The sequence below is a fragment of the Papio anubis genome, chromosome 16, assembly GCF_008728515.1.
Source record: "Papio anubis isolate 15944 chromosome 16, Panubis1.0, whole genome shotgun sequence".
In the NCBI taxonomy this organism is placed as follows: domain Eukaryota; kingdom Metazoa; phylum Chordata; class Mammalia; order Primates; family Cercopithecidae; genus Papio; species Papio anubis.
Window position 1 is genome coordinate 15276652 of NC_044991.1, and position 11846 is coordinate 15288497.

Genomic DNA, 11846 nt, shown 5'->3' on the forward strand with positions numbered 1-11846 from the left:
CCTCAGGTGACCTTCCCACCTCAGCCTCCCACAATGCTGGGATTACAAGCATGAGCCACCATCTCCAGCAGGCTCATTGACTTTTTTTTTTTTTTTTTTTTTTTCCTGAGACAGAGTCATACTCTGTTGCCTAGACTGCAGTGCAGTGGCATAATCTCGGCTCACTGCAGCCTCTGCCTCCAGGGTGCAAGGGATTCTCCTGCCTCCGCCTCTCGAGTAGCTGGGACTACAGGCACGTGCCACTATGCCCAACCCTGTCACCCAGGCTGCAGTACAGTGGTGCAATCTCGGCTCACTGTAACCTCTGCCTCCCGAGTTCAAGTGATTCTTGTGCCTCGGCCTCCCGAGTAGCTAGGATTACACGTGTGCGCCACCACACTCAGCTAATTTTTGTATTTAGAGTAGAAATGGAGTTTCACCATGTTGGCCAGGCTGATCTTGAACTCTTGACCTCAGGTCATCCACCCACCTCAGCCTCCCAAAATGCGCAACTCACCTCATTTTATTTTATTTCATTTTATATTTATTTCATTATTATTTTTTGAGACTGAGTCTCTCTGTCGCCCGGGCTGGAGTGCAGTGGCATGATCTCGGGAAGAAAATAGCAGCTGAACGATCCGGCAACACAGGATGGGCAGAGCCCACTGGAGTTCCCTTAGAGTGAGCAGGAGCAGAAAGCCCAGTGGCCAGAGATCTCAGGCAGAGCCCGCTGCAGGAACACAGAGATAAAAAAGAAGCTAAACGCAGGACAGAACTCAGACCCGCAGTCAGACAGCACTCTGCCCAGGTCTGCGGCCCACCAGCTGCAGGAGCCTGGGCACCTTCCTTAACCTCTCAGAGCCTCTTTGCTCATCCACAAAATGAGGAATCAATTATTCCTCCCTCGCAGGCGGTGCAGTGAGGATGAAATGAGAGAGGAGTTTGAGGCGTGTGGCTCTGTGCACAGTTTTGTATGGAATACCTCACTTAACCTTCCTCTGAACCTCAGTTTCCCCATCTGTGAACTGGGGGTCGCAATAATCCCTCCTCAGAGGGTGGGGGTTTGATTGGAGAAGCAACGTGCAAACCCCTGGAACATTGAAGACACCCAAAGCAGCGCACCGGCACTGGTATTCCCCACCCACCGGGGGGCGCATCCCATGGGCTGTGGGACTCAGAAAGGAAATTCTCCCAGGGCCTGCAGGCTGAGGCTGAGTCTAGAAAAGCATGAGTGGCCTGGGGAAGGAACCCACTCCCTGCCCAGGGTGGCCAGTGCTCAGGTGCCTGAGCTCTGTCTGGGGAGCCTCTTGGTCTTCCCATCTCTTCTTTCTCTCCAGATGTTTGACCCTCAGGGACTCCTGTCTCCTACCCGGCCTGAGGTCCCAGATGGTGTGATGTGGAGTGTGGAGAGGCGCTCAGCCTCAGGTGTGGTGCAGACCTGGGCATGGGGCTTTGCCCTGTCCCTTCCTGGTGGTGTGACCCCACTGGGACTCCCTCTCCTCTTCTGGGGGCTCTACTGAGTGAGGAAGGATACTCGTCTCTGGCTGCATGAGGCTGGGAGAGACTCCAAGGGGACCTCTCACTAAAAAGTCTGAGTATAACTGAATCCGATTTTCTGCACCCTGGGAGGCCGACAGTCAATGGGAACCCAGTGAGGGCCTGCTGACATAATCAACAAGGAAGTCCTTGGAAAACTGCAGTGTGCATGCAAATGGGCCCCTGTGCCAGGCTCATTCACGCGGATTTTTAAACTCCTGAAAGCCGGGGCAGTCATCCTTGCTTAAAGTGAAGTAGACCCATGCATGGGGAAGATCCTTTCCCTTCCTGGGGGCTGGAGACAGCGACAGTGACAGGCACCCGTCAGGCTCCTGGAATGCTGCAAAATAATCTGAGCATCTTCTGTGGCCTGCCCCCGCCGGCACCTGCACCCCCATCTCTGCACCCCACCCACACTCAGTGGTATGCTGGGTGGAAGGAGCAGAGTGGAGACGTCAACCTGCCTGAACATGCCAAGTGCCCACGTGAGCAGGGGGTGCTGTTATGCGGCAGGAAAAAGAACAGAGTGGCTGCTTGTGCCCAGAAGGGGTTCTCTTCCTCGCTACCTCCATTTCCAAAAAGACACTGAGGCTCAGAAACTGAAGCTCAGCAAGCCCCATGTCCACAGCCTGGAAGCAGCAGAATGGCGATTCCAGCCTGAGTCACCACAATGTCCTGGCTTTGTCCCATGACAGCAGGAGGCCTCCAGGTCCTCCATTTGTCCCCTCCCTCTGTCCCCACCACTCCCTAATCCCAGTCCCCTCACCTAAATGGCTCTCCTACCTCCAGGCTCCCTCCACTTAGCTCCAGCCTGGACCCATCTGTGAAGGTGCTTTTTCCACAAAAAGCTTGCTTTGCGTTTCTGTCCTAACTTTGCTCAAGAACCTGCTATGACTCCCTATTACTTCTAAGAATAAAACCTGAAATTCCTAGCCAGGCACAAAAGGCTTCTTGAGCATCTGGTTCCATCTCACCTATATAGTCCCATCTGTCCTTGCGCCCCTCACAGACTCTCCTCTCCAAGTGGGCTGATCTGTCAGCTCCTCCTCTAAGAAGCCTCCCCAGTTGTGCAGGCCCACAATCGTTTCATCTCCTCTGAATCACATATGTAGTGGGGAGAACAATGGCTCCCCAAGAAGTCCATGTCCTAGTCCCTGGAGCCTTTGGATATATTAGGTTACACAGCAAAGAGAAATTTAGGTTGCAGAGGGAATTCAGGTTGCTAATCAGCTGGCTTTATTTTTATTCCATTTTATTTTATTTCAGACAGACTCTAGCTCTGTGGCCCAGGCTGGAGTGCAGTGGTGCGATCTCGGCTCACTGCAAGCTCCGCCTCCTGGGTTCACGCTACTCTCCTGCCTCAGCCTCCCCAGTAGCTGGGACTACAGGTGCCTGCCACCACTCCCAGCTAATTTTTTTGTATTTCTAGTAGAGACGGGGTTTCACCATGTTGGCCAGGCTGGTCTTGATCTCTGACCTCGTGATCCACCCACCTCAGCCTCTCAAAGTGCTTAGATTACAGGCTTGAGCCACTGCACCCGGCCTCAGCTGGCTTTAAAACAGGGAGGGTATCCTGGATTCCCCTGGGCCCAGTGGAACCACAAGGGCTTTTAAAAGTGGAAGAGGGAGGCAGAGAGGTCAGTGTGATGTGATGTGAGAAGGATTTGACAGGCCATCGCTGGCTCTGAAGATGGCAGGCGGATTTTTAGAGCGCCTTAAAGAGGCGCTCTTTACAACTCAAAGAGTGCAGGCAGCTGGAAAGACAAGAAAATGGATTCTCAGCTGGGCACGGTGGCTCACGCCTAGAATCCCAGCACTTTGGTAGGCCAAGGCAGGAGGATCGTTTGAGCTCAGAAGTTTGAGACCAGCCTGGGCAACATAGTGAGACCCCATCTCTACAAAAAGTACAAAAATTAGCCTGGCGTGGTGGCACATGCCTGTGGGTCCAGCTACTTCAGAGGCTGAGATGAGAGGATCACTTGAGTCTGGGAGGTCCAGCCTGCAGTGAGCCGTGTTGATGCCACTGCACTCCAGCCTGGGCGATGTAGTAGGACCTTGTCTCAAAAAAAAAATAAAATAGCCGGGAGCGGTGGCTCATGCCTGTAATCCCAGCACTTTGGGAGGCTGAGGCAGACACATTACTTGAGGTCAGGAGTTCGAGACCAGCCTGACGAACATGATAAAACCCCGTCTCTACAAAAAATACAAAAATTAGCCAGGCCTGGTGGTGCGGGCCTGTAAAACCAGTTACTCAGGAGGCTGAGGCAGGAGAATGGCTTGAACCCAGGAGGCAGAGGTTGCAGTGTGCCAAGATAGCGCCACTGTGTTCCAGCCTGGATGACAGAGTGAGGCTCTGTCTCAAAATACAAAAGAAGAAAAAAGAAAGAAACATAAAAATAAAATAAAGAAAATGGATTCTCCTCAAGAGCTCCGGAGGCACCACACCCCTGCAGACACCTTGATTCTAGCCCAACTGTATCTGTGTGAGATTTCTCATCTACAGAATTGTAAAATAATAAATTCGTTTTGTCTAAGCCATTAGGTGTAACTGTTAAAGCAGTGATAAGGAGCTAATACACCCACACAGAGGAAACCATACCAGCTGCCAAAATAACCTGGGGCCTGAGCCCTTTCGATGAGCCACTTAAACTGTTAGCCTTAATTTCCTCATCTGTAAAAGCCAAATGGCAACGTGACCTCTCAGCCCTGTCGGGAAGGCTGAGGAATGCTAAGGACAATGTAAGCCCCATGGTTCTCATTGCTGCTGAGGTGGCGCAATCACTCTGAAGACAGATATTAATGACTTCTCACGTTCTGTCTTCTGCAGATTAAAAGTCTCAATTCACACCTAGTGTCATTCCTTGTGTTTCTAATCACATATGGGAAGGGCCTTGTCTTCATAAATAAGTTGCCAGCATCCCAGGGCTCAGACTGTCTTCATTAAGGACTTAAAAAAATTATTCTTCTGGGTATGCAGGTAGCTCATGTCTGTAGTCCCAGAACTTTGGGAGGCCAAGGTGGTGGATCACTTGAGCCCAGGAGTTTGAAACTAGCCTGGGCAACACGGTAAAACACTGTCTCTACCAAAAAAAAAAATATATACACAAAAAAAATTAGCCAGGCATGGTGGTGCACACCTGTAGTCCCAATTACTCAGGAGGCTGAGGTGGGAGGATCACTTGAACCCAGGAGGTCAAGGCTGCAGTGAGCCATGATTGCGCCACTGCACTCCAGCCTGGATGGCAGAGCAAGACCATCTCAAAAAAAATCATTCTTACTATTGACAATAATAGATTATTATAAAAAATCTATTATTGTAAACTATGATTATTCTAGTAGTTCTCAACCAGGGCCAATTTTGTCTCTGGGGACATTTGTCAATGTCTGGAGACATGTTTGGTGGTCACAACTGAGGGATGCTAGTGGGTAGAGGCCAGGAGTGCTTCTCTTCATTTTGCATGCACAGGGAACACTCTACAACGGCCCAAATGTCCTCAATGCAGAGGCCGAGAAGCCAGATGTTCACCACGTGCTAGGCTAGTTGGAGACATTTTGTATCCATGATCTCCAAACCTTACAACAACTCTGCAAGCCAGCATTGTCCTGCCGAAGGTCAGAGGCTCAGAGAGGTCAAGGAAGGTGTCCAAAATCACACAGTGGCGAAGAAGCTAAGCCAAGATTCCCTCACAGGACTCCGCTGGCTGTTCTCAAAGCCAGGCGGTGGGGGCGCCCTCCTGACTGTGTCCACCTTCTGCAGATCGTGGGGTGCCGTGTCTCTGTCATAAGAACCTCTTGCTGATGAAGACCTTGATGCCCAGGCTTGTCCATGCCATCAGAGCTCCTGGAAAGGTCCTGCTGTCCCCACCTGCTCCATCCCAAGGAAAAGAGAGGGGAGGGGAGAAGGGAGGTGCTCGGCGGACGCTCTTTTCTTCAATGACATGTGTGTGTTTAATAGAGGGCGACGAAATTCCCCAGGACACCCTTGTGGTGTAAATATTTACCCATCAGGAGCTCCAGGAGGACCCTGTCCTGGAGATAAGGTGAAGCCTTGGAGAACGTGCAGGCTTGGAAGGGGAGCAGAGGGAGCCAGGAAGGTGGTGAAGGGAGAGGCGTTGGGGAGAGGAGGAGGGAGGCAGAAGGAAGGGGAGAAACCCCTTTCCCAGCACCAACCTCACGCGTGCTGCCGTCTCTCTCTCATTCACTCTGTCAGTGTCTCCATCGCTGTCTGTCTTTTGTCTCTATCTCTGTCTCTGTCTCTGATGCTTTTGCTTGTCCTGACAGGAGGGAGAGCTGAGGAGGGAAGAGGAGAGGGGAATGGTGGCAGCCAGGTGGAGACTTGTCCCCCAGAGTCTCCAGACACCCCTTCCTAAGTATGTCTGTCTCTGCATCCATCTCTGATTCTGCCTCTTTCCCAGGACCCACTCCCTCTCCCTCGTGCTCGCTCGCTCTCTCTCCATATATGTGTATATATATTTCTCTCTATTTCTCTCTCTCTTGTCTCTATCTCTGTATTTGTCCCTCTCTCTGTCTGTCTCTGATTTGTCCTTCTCTGTCTCTGTCTGTCTCTGTCTCTGTCTGTCTCTGATTCACTCTGTCATTCTCTCCTTCTGTCTGCCTTTTGTCTCTCTCTCTCTCCCTGTCTCTTTCTGTCTCTAATGTTCTGCCCTGTCTCTGTTTCTCTATAACTCTCCCTCTGTCTCTTTCTTTCTCTCTCTGTCTCTATCTCTGTCTCTGTCTCTCTCTGATTCACTCTGTCATTCTCTCCTCTGCCTTTTTTCTCTATCTCTGTCCCTCTCTGTCTCTGTCTGTCTCTGGTGCTCTACCCCATCTCTGTCTCTCTCTATCTATCCCTCTGTCTCTGTCTTTCTCTATCTCTGTCTCTATTTCTATCTCTCTGTCTCTGTGTCTCTCTCTGTCTCTATCTCTGTCTCTGTGTTTCTCTCTGATTCACTCTGTCAGTGTCTCCTTCTCTGTCTTTTGTCTCCATCTCTGTCCCTCTCTGTCTCTGACGTGCTTGCTCAGCCCCCTGTTGTCTCTGTCTATCTCTGTCCCTCTGTCTCTCTGCTGTCCTGTCTGGAAACACAGACTTGTGACATTAAACAGGTGACAGCACTCAGGTCCAGGCTCTGTGAGGCCCAGTGTCTGTGCCTGGACCCAGGGAGGCTGCGTGTCTGCAGGGAGGCCCATGTCAGGTCAGGATGGACAGGCAGGCTGAGGTCTTCGGGGAACAGAGAGGCAGAAGCCAGGAGGCAGGAAGCGGCCAGTGAGAGCCCCTTCCCCAGACAGCAAGAGGCCGTCCCCCTCCCCCTGCCCCTGAGCTGCACCGATAGCATCTCAACCCTCAGCTTCACCCTGAGCAGCCCTCTCCACGCCTCCCAGCCTCAGTTTCCTCATCTGCAAAGCGGGGATAGCAGCGCCTTCCTCTCAGAGTGGGTGAGGTGCTCCAGAGTGACATGAAGGAAGCTGCTGGTGAGACCCACAGGCAAGGCGGACGGGACACACAGGGTCCTGTCCCTCTCCCTCAGGGCTGAACTCTACAGCACGTAAATATTTGCTGAACGAGGACAAATTTCGCAAGTGGCAGAACAAGCTTAAAAATGTTCTATTTGCACAAGAACTGGATGCACTGGCACCACGACCCCAGCGGAGGAGTCAAGTTGATTATTGAACACAAACACACACACAGAGCCAACCAGAGTCGCAGAGTCGACGAAAAGCCAGGCTTCCAGCGCCCAGCGCTTCTTTCTTACTTTACAGCTAGTACAGAAAGCGAAGCGCCCTGCCCTGCCCTGCCCGCTGCCAGGCGTTTCCACGTGGTGTTTTATGTAGCCCAGAGGTGACTATGATCCTTAGTGTCACTTTACCATGGAAGAACGTGAGGCGGCCACCCACCTGTTTATTCAACACACATCCACCAGGCACCTGCCCGGCTCCATGCTCCAGGCACAAAGTGGCCGACCAGGAAGCCAGAGTCCCTGTGGCGTGGAGCCTACGTCGTACTGTGGTCGGACAACAGAAATACCACACAGTTCCAGGGTGTGACATCTGCAATAAAGAGAGTGGGGAAAAGAGGTGTGGTCAAGGCCGGCGTGGGGGTGGGAAGGGGTGGAGTGATCCAGGCGGGGGGTGCCACAGGTGCAAAGGCCTGGGGGCTGGATGAAGCTGAAGGCTCTTGGAGGGCCAGGGAGGAGGGCAGAGTCTTGGAGGCCTAGGTCAAGCGAAGCCCAAGCCCCCTGTAGGTAAAGGCAGGCACCATGTGTAACCCTACTCTGAGGCTCAGCCCTGCTCGTTTTCTGGGTGCCTGGTTTTTACACACGGATGAGGGGAGCAGGACAGGGAAAAGAAAAGGGCAGAAGCCAGGGGCTGAGACAGCACAGGGCAGGTGGGGGCCCAGGTGCATCTAAGCCCCTCCCACCCCATCACCCTGCAGGATCGGGCACCTGAAAGGGGATCTTGCCCCAGGGAGTCTCAGTCCCCTGTGGAACCCAAAGGGCCTGGATTCCCTGGAAGCGGCCTTGTCTATGGACAGGTCAGATCCCAGCTGCTCTCCTTACCACCCGCGGGCCTCAGGGCTTCCCCGCCTCTCATCCTCCCTTCCTTCTCCCTAGAGAGAGAGGCTCATCCCTTTTACCCACTCAGGAACCGCGGCTGACAAAGCCGGGCGCCAGAGCCGCTGACATCATATGCTGAGGGCCCTCGTCTGCTTCTGCAGGGGGACAAAGGACAGACGTGTTCACAAGGACAGGGACAAAATGAGGCAGTAACTGAGAGCGAAGCCAACCCCTGGGTCCAGCACAGAGATAAATGAGGACACAAAGCGCCCTCTCGAGTCACCTGGTCAACCTGGAGACACTGCCAAGCTCGAGGCCTGTCTGGGGATTGTCATGAGTCAGAGAACTCTGGGGATGGCAGATCAAGAATTGTCGGAAACAACTGGCCAGCTAGGGTGAGGCCGGGGGCCTCCCCCGTCTCCATGAACGTGCAGCTTGCGTTGGCAGAGCCACCTGGCAAGGGGGCCGATCTCTGCACCTTGCTGAGGATAATCTCCCCGCACTGAGACCCGCAAAGTTTGACTTAAATGTTCCCGTTGCCTGGGCAACCTTCTCCGCTGGTTCTCCCCTGTCATTCTTCATCGAAAACCCGGGTAGGAACTTTTTGCTTCAATTGGAAACTTACAGTTGCCAAGGCAACTCCATCAAAGCATCCTGAGGTTGCAAGTGGGCTGTAGGTGATGGAGGGGTCCCATCTGTTGTTGGCCCAAGGTGGCTGCAGAGAGGGGAGGAGGGGTGGGGCAATGGTGGGTGGAGCATGGAGGGGGAAAGACTGAGAGGGAGTTTCCGGGAAAGAGAGGACAGCAGAGACCTCCACAAGTGCATTCATTCACTCGCTTGCTTGTCCATCATTCATTCCCTTGCTCATCTACAACCACTTCAGCACTTGTTATGTGTTGGACTCTGTTTATTTCCTGAGGGCTTAGGGGATGGAGGGGTGGGTAGACCCCTCCTCAATACACACAGTCCTCTGACATGGAAAAGCGTGAGCGGACAGAGTGCTGGTTTTGGAGTCAGATTGACCCGGGTTTTTATCCGGATTCCTAAATCCTTCCTCATTGACAAATGGGGCATAAAAGTAGAACCACTTGTGAAGATGTGGGGAGCCCCAGAAGAGGCCTCGGGTGGAGAGGACCAGTGTCAACGCATTGCCGTGGGGACCGGGTTGTTGGCTGCATCTTCTCATTCGATGCTCCTCCTGTCTTCAGAAGGGCCTGGTCAGTGACTGCGGCTCCGGTTGGATTCTCCAGTGGGGGTGAAAGGGCCAACCCCAAGGGTGGCCATTCGGTGGCGAGAGGGTGGCAACGTGGAAACCAGGCGGAGTCAGGCGGGAGAGTCTGGGCAAGTCTTCACCCACTTAGAGACAGCGCTTCCTCCCCTGGAGTCTGTCCCAGGAAGGGAGAGGGAAAGGAAGAGGGGAGGGAAAGACAGAGGTGTGTGACCCTGGAGGGGGGTTCTTCCTGCAAGGGCTTTCTAGGCACGATCTCATTTAATCCCAGCAGTCCCGGGAGACAGTTTTCCTTCCCCCTGTTCTGCAGATTGGGAAACTCACGTTCAGAGAGGTGGAATAAGGTCGCCCAGAGAGGAAGCAGCCTCTCCGGAACTCAACCGTGGGCCATGTTCTTTCCAGAATCCCTCGTCTAATTCTCGTGACAGTCCCAGGAGGTGGATTCCATTATCCCCATTCTGTTGATGAGAAGAACAAATCTGAGAGGTCAGACAGCTCACCTAGGATCACACAGCTCCTACAGCCCCTTCCCTGTCTCCTTCTCAGCCCAGGGCCCAAGCATCCCAGTACGGTGGGAGGCTGAGGCAGGAGGATTGCTTGAGGCCAGAAGTTCGAGACCAGCTTGGGCAACACAGCAGGACCCCATCTTTACAAAAAAAAGATTTTTAATTAGTTGGGCATGGTGGTGCACACCTGTAGCCCCAGCTACTCCAGTGGCTGAGGCAGGAGGATCACTTGAGCCCAAGAGGTTGAGGCTGCAGTGAACAGTGATCGTGTCACCGAACTCCAGCCTGGGCGAGAGTAAGACCGTGTCTCTAAAAAAAATAAGAATAAAAATATAAATCTTAGGATGAGTAGGATTTGGCCCAAGAAAGAGGAAGGGCTTTCGAGGCAGAGCATAGAGCATAGCCAAAGCCAGTAATAGGACAGAGCAAGGCGCCGGAGAACTGCCACGTGTCAGCATGGGCAGGGGCACAGAGGCCACAGCAGGGGCAGAAAGACCACAGCTGGGACACAGGGGCCACAGCTGGGACAAAGAGGCCACAGCTGGGACAAAGAGGCCACAGTTGGGACAGAGAGGCTACGATTGGGACAGAGAAGCCACGGCTGGGCAGAGAGGCCACAGCTGGGACAGAGGGGCCACAGCTGGAACAGAGGGGCCACAGCTGGAACAGAGAGGCCACAACTGGAACAGAGCGGCCACAACTGGGAAAAAGAGGCCATGACTGGGGCAGAGAGGCCACAGCTGGGACAGAGAGGCCATGGCTGGAACAGAGAGGCCATAACTGCGCACTCAGCATGGACTTAAGTGCAGACGCAATAGGGGCAAGGAGTCTGGGCCTCTGTCAGTTCCAAAGACACGGCAATTCATTTCTGCTTCATTTCTGCACTTGCCGGAAAAGTTCTTCCCTGACTGCACGGCCAACTCTCCTCCTCCTTCAGTTCTAGGCTTGAGTGACAGCGGCTTGGAGAAGGCAACCCTGACCAGCCCTGAGAAACGGACGCCTCAGTGAGTCCTCATCTCAGTACCCTCGGTTTCCTGCAGAGCCCGTAAGGGTTGCTTTCCTGCTCCTAGTTCTTCAACCCGCCCCGCTGAAAATCCCCCTTTCCTCCTATGGTTTTGCCCCATCTCCCACCAGAGGCAGGGTGTCCTTTCCCACCACACTGATGCTGGACTTGACCATGAGGCTTCCTTTGGCCAACAGAATGTGGGCAGAAGTGAGAGTGCCCCAGTGCTGGGCATTGCAGGTCCCCATTCACTTCTTGCCCATCTGCCACCACCTCGGGATAAACAAGTCCCAGGTGGCCCAGTGGTCCATGGATGAGAGGCCCAGGAAGCAGTCCTGGAGCTTAAGGCCGGTCTAGTCGCTCCATCTGTTGATCCCCACCCGAAAGACAGCCTTCAGAGTGAGAATAATGAGTGTTGTTTGAAGCCACGAAACCTGGGGGGTGTGTGTTTGTGGCATCATTATAACAGATGACCGATGCCCAGCACTTAACACCTCCCTCTGGTTCCCTCTGTCTCCTCACTGCTGTCTCCTCCCACACCAGGCTGGACACACGCTCCTGGAGAGCCAGGACCCTTGTCTGTCTCACTCCCCGTTGCATCCTCGGGGTCTGATGCCCGGCCTAGGGCACTGCGGAACTTCAGATGTGTGCTGAGTGAGTGAAGGAACAGACACGATGTTTTGTGGGCCTTCAGCAGAAGTGGAGGGTCTGGCATGTGGTTGGGAAGATGACTCTGGCTGCTGGAAGAGGGAAGGGATGATGGTGGGGAGAACTCTGCAGAGGGGGCCAGTGGGGAGGCTCCTGCCATGGTCCAGAGGGAGACAAAGGAGGCTGGGACCCCAGAATGAGCAGAGACGAAGACACAGCTAAGGCCAACTTCACCTTCCCATAGGCCAGGCTCTCCGCACAGCTCTCCTCATTCGATCCTCACGACCACTGTATGAGGCAGGCGCTTTGATCATTCTTATTTTCTAGAAGAGGAAACTGAGGCATAGAGAGTCTGGCCCTGGGGTCCTCAAGCTGACTCCTCCCCCAAGCCCTTG

The 11846-nt window shown here is 53.6% G+C and overlaps 1 long non-coding RNA gene across 3 annotated transcripts; it reads right to left on the bottom strand.

Annotated features, from left to right (window-relative positions):
* Positions 1 to 517: 517 nt before the first annotated feature.
* LOC103888339 lies at positions 518 to 9920 on the bottom strand. 3 transcript variants are annotated; one of them, XR_652813.3, is made up of 6 exons: positions 9619 to 9920; positions 8350 to 9451; positions 8151 to 8221; positions 7408 to 7560; positions 5686 to 5805; positions 518 to 709 (listed from the first exon to the last, which is right to left on the bottom strand). It is a non-coding gene; the product is annotated as an uncharacterized LOC103888339 (long non-coding RNA). The 3 variants fall into 3 exon arrangements; XR_652812.4 differs by lacking the exon at positions 518 to 709 and adding an exon at positions 4732 to 5380; XR_002515381.2 differs by lacking the exon at positions 518 to 709 and having other exon boundaries at positions 4732 to 5805.
* Positions 9921 to 11846: the final 1926 nt, after the last annotated feature.